General features: G+C 40.5%; 1 pseudogene; it reads right to left on the minus strand.

Annotated features, from left to right (window-relative positions):
- Positions 1-872: 872 nt before the first annotated feature.
- LOC102826134 overlaps positions 873-9,175 on the minus strand; it is a 17,926-nt pseudogene continuing 9,623 nt past the window's right edge.

Raw genomic sequence — 9,175 nt, forward strand, 5'->3', positions numbered from 1 at the left:
GCACCTTAGTCCTCAAGCTGACATCTCTGCTCTTCAATACTTTAAAAAGTTCCTGTGCAGCAGATTTGCCCAGTGCAATACGTTGTCTGATCTCTTGACTGCTACTTCCGCGAGTGTTGATAGTTGATCCAAGAAGAATGAAGCATTACCGTGTTCAAAATGCTCACCGTAAGAGGCTATATATTCATCCCGTTGAGGTTGCCATTACTAAACATCCCTTGTTTTTTTTTGGTAAGTGTCGTTTGGGGTCAATTCTACTCACAGCTACCCTCTACAGAATTTCTGAGGAGCAATTGATGGGTTTTAACCACTGACCCTGTGGTTAGCAGTCCAGTGTTTATTCTACAGCGCTCCACCTGTACTTCAGAACATTCCTTATGGAATATCATTTTAAACAACTTCCGTCATAGTCAGTTTTTGTGCCTGCAATGTGGATTTAACTTTTGAAACAGGCTAAAAGTCATTGTGCATTAAATCAGGTGAAGAAAGAAACTAGCTAGAACACTTTGGTTTCCAACAGGGTGAAATCTTTATGAGATGAAGATTTTTGTATGGTTAGCTAAAGTGGCTTTACAAACAGACATTTTTAAGCCTTAAAACTGATGTTACAGTCATTTCATTTGTTTTGTTGCTGTTTTTCAATTTAAAAGTTTTATTTCCACAGGAAAAAGGTGGGGTTGTAAGGAGCAGAGTCGGAGGTCACACCTTGGGCCTCAGGACCTCCCTTCCTCAGGCAGAGATTCGCATCAGATTTTTAGGTCTGCCCCACCAGTGGGCTGGTTTGCAGTAAGACAGGCAGTCATGGGTGCCTTGTGGAAGGCTCTGGGAGCACAGGGACAGTAGCTAGGGGACAGAGTTAGGTGCTCCTGATACTAGAGGTAACAGAGCAGGTCCTTCTTGATCACCAGGGGCTCTTCAATGGGACCTTACCGCTTCACCACAAAACCCTTCTTTTCAATGAGGAACTTGGAGAAGTTCTATTTGATGGCATTTCCAAGGATTCTCTGCACCTTGAACTGGACTTTCATTCACTTCCATTGGGTGGGCGGCGTCGCCATTGACACAGACATTGCTGTACGTATTGAAATTGACGTTATAGCGTGCAGTGAATTCTTTAATCTCTGCATTACTCCCGGGTTCCAGCCCCCTGAACTAATTGCAGGGAAAAATCAAGATCTGTAAACGGCACTGAGTATCCAGCATACACCTGAAGAGCTGAGTATAGTTTACATCTGTTTTGCCTCATCGTGAGGCTACATTGATGACGATGCACACAAGTCCCGGTACTTGTCTAAGCTCACCATGCGCCATTGAACTCGTGCATGGAGCGGGCACAGGACCAGTGGTGGCAGGACTCGCACGTGCTACTGGCCAAATCAGGCACAACAGTTCCGACTACCTAGTCATTTCATTTGGATATGCATACTTAATTTTTAAAACTAACCCAATGTTTTTGGTCCCATTTTATGTAGCCCAGGTGTTATATATTGAATTGTGTTCCCCCAAGAGGTATGTTGACATTCTAACACCTATAACTGTGAATATGAAGTCCTGTACCTGGAGTAAAGGTTGAGTGTTGAGCGCTGACTGAATTGGCAGTGAAAACCCATTAGCCACTCTGGAAGAGAAAGCTGAGGCAGTCTTCCTCCAGAAAGATTTACAACCTTGGAAACCCTAAGCGGGCAATTTAACTCCATCCAATGGAATCCATATGAGTCAGAATCAACTTGATGGCAGTAGGTTTGGTTTTGGTACTTGAAAATGTGACCATTTGGAAACAAGAGTTTCCTTTTGCTATGTTATCATAAAAAAAAAAAAAAAAAAGTCATATCACAGTAGCATTTGTCCTAAACATAATCCTTTCTGAGTTGTTGTTGTTAAGTGGTGTCGAGTCGTTTCTGACCCATAACGACCCTGCATAGGGTATCTGAGGAGCAGTTGGTGAGCTTTAACCCCCTACTTTTCAGTTTAAATGGCTTTGCACTCTGACACATTGACCCACAGCACCACACTAGGACTCCAGCATAGTGTTCTGCATAGGGAAGTACAGATACATACACAGAAGGGGTGATATCAAGTGACAATAACAAGGCAGATGCACCTATTAGCAACAAAGGAACTCCAAATTCAGCCACCAGTCACCAGTAAACAGGAGAAAGGTCCTCAGATGGAATCAATACAGCTAAAACCAACTGTGAGAAAATAAATTTCTGCTTTTTAACCCTTCCAATACTGACTTATTTTCTGCATTCACTTTTTTTGTTGTTGTTGAAATCATGCATTTTCAGTAATGGATGGCAGTTTTAATAAAATGAAAAACAATTTTAAAGAATGTATACATTTTAATCAAATTAATTGGATAAATATGTCCCAAAGGGGTCACTTGTCCAAGGAGTCACTGATGTTGGGGTTGGTGGGATGAGGCCCGCTTCTTCAGATTTGTAGTTTTATAGGCCCCACCAGAGTCCTGGTGTGGTACTATAGGGTAAGCACTGGACTGCTAATCACAAGGCCAATGATCCAAACCCACCAACTGCTCCTCGGTAATCTATTGTCACTTAACAACAACTACAACAGGTACATTAGATGGCAGCACACACTAAATGTGGGATAACAACTTTCCATTAATCTCTAGAGACAGGAAGTCTATATGGGAACGATAAGTCCCAAGGGTCATGAAAGGGTTTAAGCTACTTATTTTGTGGTATTTTGCTATGGTTATTGTTGTTGTAGTTTTAGTGCCATTGGGTCAGTTCTGACTCATATATAGGAGTTAGAAAGAGTGGCTGTTGGGTTTGAACCATCGACCTTGTAAGCAGTCTAGTGCTTATCCTACAGTGCCCTACCAGGACTCCATTTTGCTGTGGTAGTCCAAAGAAATTAAGTCACCAGCTATGGTAGAAAAACAAGGTTGTAGTGAAATGAAAGTATCTGTGTTGTAGTTCGAAACACTGGTGGCACTGTATGATATTCACTGGACTACTAGTTACAAGGTCAGTGTTTGGATTTCATCAACCGCTCCTCAAGAAAAAGTTGAGGCTTTTTGCTCCTGAAAGATTTACAGCCTTGGAAACAGGGTCACTATGAGCCAGAATGGAGTCCTGGTGTGGCATTGCAGGTTAATACGCTGGACTGCAAGGTCGGTTTGAACCATAAGGTTGGCAGATCAAGTTCACCAGCTTTTTCTCCGAAACCCTTCATGGGGTCACTATGAGTCAGAACTGACTCGACAGCACTTAACAGCAACAACAACATGAGTCAGAATGGACCCGATGACACTTAACAACAGCAACAACAATCTTTTAAAGAATAAATCACCAGTTCTTTATGACAAATTGAAGGGGAATAGTGTCACATTCATAATCAAAAAGAACGTTACAAGATGCTGTCTATGATAAGATGATACCTGTATGCCTAAATGGAAGACCAGTTAATACCAGTATTGTTCAAATTTATACATCAACCTCTAAGGAAAGTGATGATGAATCTGAAGAACTCTACCAACTCCTTCAAACTGAAATTGATCAAACACTCAATCAAGATGTATTCATAATTGCAGATTATTAGAATGCAAAGGTTGGAAACAAACAGAAGGGTTAAGTACTTGGAAAACATGGCCTTTGTAATAGAAATGATGCTAGAGATTGCATGATAGAATTTCTCAAAACCAATGACTTATTCATTGAAAATACCTTTTATAACTAATATAAAAGATGAACATACACATAGACCTCACCAGATGGAATACACAAAAATCAAATTGACTACATATGTGGGAAGATATGGTGGAAAAGCTCCATAACATTAGCCAAAACAGGTCAGGAGGTGACTGTGGAATAGACCTTCAGTTATGCATATGCAAATATGCATATCAAATCTGCAAGTTGAGGCTGAAATTAAGAAAATTAAAACAAATACACAAGAACCAAAATATGACCTTGAATATATCCCACCTGAATTTAGAGATTACCTCAAGAACAGACTTGATGCATTAGACACTAATGACTGAAGACCGGAAGAGTTGTGGGGTGATATGAAGAACGTCATATAGGAAAAACACAAAAGGTAATTAACAGGACAAGAAAAAAGGAAAAGATCAAAACGGATGTCAGAAGAGACCTGAAAATTACTTTATAGCATAGAGATGCTAAAGCAAATGAAAGAAATGAGGCAAAGAGCTGAATAGACAATTTCAAAGGGCAGCTCAAGAAGAAAAAGTCAAGTATTATAATGAAATGTGCAAAGCGCTGGGTTTAGAAAGCCCAAAGGAAAGAACACACTCAGAATTTCTCAAACTGAAAGAACAGTAGAAAAAAATTCAACCCTCGACTTGAAATATTGAAGGATTCTATGGGCAAAACGGAGTTTGTGGCACTGTGGGATTATGTACTGGACTTCAAGGTCAGTTTGAACTGTAGTTCAAATTCACCAGTTGCTCCTTGGAAACCATATACAGGGTTATTATGAGTTGTAACCAACTCAACGATGTTGTTGTTGTTGTTGTTGCTGTTGTTTGGTGCGATCGAGTCAGTACGAACTCATAGTGACCCTATGCACAACAAAACAAAACATTGCCAAATCCTGGGCCAACCTCACAATTGTTGCCACCCTTGAGCCTATTGATACTGCCATTTTGCCAATCCATCTCACTGGGGTCTTCCTCTTTTTCTCTGAACTTTCGCTTTACCAAATATGATATCCTTTTCCAGTGACTGGTCCCTCTTGTGCTTTATTGACATCAAAAGGAATGTTGCTGTTGTTGTTAGGTGCCATTGAGTCGGTACCAACTCATAGTGACCTTGTGCACAGCAGAATGAAACACTGCCTGATCCTCGGCCAACTTCACTACTGTTGCCATGCTTGAGTCCATCAATGCTGCCACTTGGCCAATCCATCTCTTTGGGGGTCTTCCTCTTTTTCTCTAAACCTCCACCTTACTAAACATGATATCCTTCTCCAGCGACTGGTCCCTCCTGACAATAAGTCCAAAGTATGAGAGATGAAGTTTGGCCATCATTGCCTCCAAGGAGCACTCTGGCTGCACTTCTTCCAAAACAGAACTATTGGTTCTTTTGGCAGCCCATGGCACTTTCAATATTCTCCTCCAACACTATAACTCAAAAGCATCAATTCTTCTATGGTCTTCCTTATTTATTGTCCAGCTTTTGTATGCATATGAGGTTATTGAAAATACCATGGCTTGGGTCAGGCATGCCTTAGTCCTCAAGCTGACATCTTTGCCTTCAACACTTTAAAAAGTTCTTGTGCAGCAGATTTGCCTATACAATACATCATTTGATTTCTTGACTGCTGCTTCCATGAGTGTTGATATGATTATCAATGGAGAAAAGATTGAAGTTGTCAAGGGCTTCATTCTTCTTGGGTCAACTATCAACACTCATAATATGTATGTGTATAAATGGGGCTTCAAAAAGTTATTGGAAAATTCCAATATCTTTCAGTTCTCTTTTCCATGAACTTTTTGAAGCTACATTGACACACACATATATATATATATATATATGCACATACATACATATATGTATTTTTTTGTTTATGATGATGACTCTTTTAACCACTTTATATTGACAGTCATAGTATGGCTTTGTAGGATAAGCTCCGGACCACAAGGTCAGTTAGAACTGCAAAGTTGGCAGTTCAAACTCACCAACTACTTCTTGGAATCCCTATACAGGATCGCTATGAGTCTGAAACAACTCGACGGCACTTAACAACCACAACATTGAGATTCAGTGTAGAATAGGAGAAAGAGCACTGAACTTTAACTCTAGCCATGGTGGTACAAGTCAGTACATCATGCCATGCCTGCGTTTCCTCATCTGTAAATTAGGAAAAAATTTGGTTTGGTGTAAATGATGTATTGAGTTTTAGTGAGGTGTCAACCAGATGGTTAATATAACATTGCTTCATATGCACAATATATTATTATATTATCTTTGTTTGTTGCTGTTCTTGTTTTTAAATGCTATCAAATTGGTCCCAACTCATAGCAATGCTGTATAGGGATTCTGCAGAGCATCTGGTGGGTTTGAACTGCTGACCTTGTGGCTTGCAGTCCAGTGCTAATCATTAAGCAGCCAGAAAATTAAATGATAACTTGGAGGGGTCTCTTAAGAGGTTACTCTATGAGTTGCTTCCTTTTTGACCTGCTAATCTGGAAATTTGGACACTTGATACAGACTCCTGAACTTTATAGCTCTCTGAAGAAATGTCCACCAATGCAGGTGGAAAGCTCTTCCTGGTAGGATTCTGGAATTTGAAAATCCTTGTTTTCTAGGACTACCCAGCTCTGTTGTCATTGGGAATGCTACTTAATCTCTCTGAGCTCTAATTTCCTCATTTTCAAAAATTTGAATACTAATATTTCCTATAACTATGAGATACAGTGACTATTTGGGGAATCCCCAGGGCCCCTGTCGGGTACATAGTAGGCCTCAGGAGAATGTGTTTGGCAAGGCAGTGTTATGCTTCTATTACCAGTCCCAATCACTGCCAATCACACAAACATTCTGGGCATTTGATGCACACTATGTGTTGACCATTCCATGAACCTTAAAATTTCTTTATAAGACAGTGTGCTTAACATGTGTCCCATATCGTGGGGTTGATTCATTTGCTTATTCATCCAGCAAACATATATTGAATACCTGCTGTATATCAGACACCATTCTAGTCACTTAATGTATACAGTAAACAGCATAAGCAATCACCACCCTTGGGATCAAAGATGGATAATAAATATAATATACTAATAAATTCTGTAATGTGTTTAAAAGTAGTAAGTAGTATAGTGGGGGAAAAGAATAGTGTAAAATGACAGGAATGCAAGAGCAGGGTGGAAGGCATGCATCTTTTTATAAAGGGTGATCAATGCAAGTGTAATTGGAAAGAGGTCATGTCAGCAAAAACTTGTGAGAGGTGAGAAAGTAAGTCACATGGAATCTGGGGGATGGGGAAGTCAAAGATCATTGATAGAACTAAAACCAAGATCCTGATTGTCAGGTAAGAAGAATAACAAGGATGTCAATATAGTTTGAGCTGACACTTAGCAAGGGGAAGGGAAGGAAAGGAAGTCAGAGAGCTAATGGAAAGAAAGCTCATTCAGAGCATGTAAGCATTATTTAGACTTTGGATTTTACCTTAAATTTATTAATTGGACAAGTATTTATTAGGTTTCTGCTTTACAGAGGGGGCAGTGGTTGTTAGGTGGTAGAATTCTCATCTTCTGTTCAATAGACCCAAGTTTGATTCCTGCTAAGTGCACCTCATGCTCAGCCACCTCCTGTCTGACAGTGGAGGCTTGCCTGTAACTATGAGCTTCCAGACTTAGAAGAACTAGGCAGAAAGTCCTAATGATTTACTTTTGCATATTGACTAGTGAAAATCCTATGGATCATAATAACCCATTCAGCAATCAATCATGGCACTTGGCTCTCAGTGTTTCCTTCTGCTGTTCATGATGTTTCCATGATTTGGGGTATGACTTGATGGTAGCTTAAAACAACAGCAACTGTTTCATGGGCAGTTGTATGTTCAAAACATTGGTGGTTGGAAAGAAATAAGAAGCCATTAAAAGTAACATTATTTGTCTTTTAGACAAAGATAGAGACACAAAGAGACATGGCCTGTAAAGAGTTCTTTGGGAGTCGGGGAAGATGCAGCCAGAATGAGTTTCCAGAACTACAGGGGAAGGTATGACCCCTGAAGTAGCCTGGTCCAAAGATTCAAACTATCAGTTTGAAAGCTCAGTAGAGTGGCAGACTAAGATGGTCCTCCATGATTAACAAGGACTAACTATTAAAATTTCTGAACTGGTTTTCAGTTGTTTTACCTTCCACCCCTTTTTAAATTATTTTACTACATCAATCAGCCTAATAAAGCTTTTGTTGCTTGCCACCAGGTACAGTGCCTGATACAGAAGATAAGAATAACAACACCTGATTTCTGAAGGTAAAGAATAAAGAGCAATTAGTGCCCACAGTTTGGTCAGAAGGAGCTGTTGCAGAGGAACTGAACTTTGAGTGGTGTCTCTGTTGTTGTTGTCTCCAACTCATACTAATACTGTATAGGGTTTCTGAGACTGTACATCTCTAAGCGAACTAAAACCTTCATCTTTTTCTTCCAGGACAACTGGTAGGCTCAAACTACTGAACTTGCGATTTGCAGTCCAGTGCTTATCCAACAGAACCACTGCAAACCCTGGGTGGTGTATATGATTAATGCACTCTGTTGCTAACTAAAAAGTTAGAGACTTGAGTTCACCCATAAGCACCTCAAAATAAATGCCAGGTAAAGTGGAGGGTCAGCAAAAAAGAGCAAGACCCCCTATGAGATGGATTGGCATGGTGGCAGCAGTAATGAGCTCAAGTGAGGTTGTCACAGGACCAACAGTGTTCCATTCTGTTTTACATAGGGTCAATATGAGTGGGTACCTACTCGACAGCACCAAACAACAATCTACTTCTGAGAAAACAGTCATTGAAAACCCTATGGAGCACAGATCTATTCAGCCATATATGGGGTCTCATAGAGTTGGAGTTGATTCAATGGCAGCTGGAAGTGGTGAAAACATTTGAGTGTTTTCCTGTTGTTTGTTTTGATTGTGTATGTACAAGGAGACTTCAAAAGTTCATGGAGGAGAGAACAAACAAGATGGTGGATCAGGTAGAAGTGCAATGAGGAGTTCTGTCAGCAAAAACACAGAATACAGAACCAAACAGACTCAGGGGATGGTCCCAGAACTCTGAACCACATATAAACCACATATGAACCACATTTAGAAGGTTGGAAGGCTTACAGATAGGGTAATTTGTAGCAGAAACAAGAAATCCATTGCTTTCTAATCCAAGATGCTCAGCTGTTCCCAGAGCTGCCATCCTGTACGAGACCAAGCAGGGGAAGGATCAGAGTAGCCACAGATGCCTGACAGAACTGAGGAGATAAAGGTGTGGACAATCTTTTTTTGTATATGTTTATTAGTCCCTCAGTGGCTGCACATCTCCATTCTTGTGACTAGAGGGGTTACCTGAGTGGGTGGACACCCCACCCCCACCCCCAGAGGGTTCTATTATGCATGTGCACAGATTGCATCGAAATTTATAGTGACCGTTTCCACATAAAACCAAACAGCAGTGCAAAATGGCCACAGACGGCC

The sequence above is a fragment of the Chrysochloris asiatica genome, unplaced genomic scaffold, assembly GCF_000296735.1.
Source record: "Chrysochloris asiatica unplaced genomic scaffold, ChrAsi1.0 scaffold00073, whole genome shotgun sequence".
In the NCBI taxonomy this organism is placed as follows: domain Eukaryota; kingdom Metazoa; phylum Chordata; class Mammalia; order Afrosoricida; family Chrysochloridae; genus Chrysochloris; species Chrysochloris asiatica.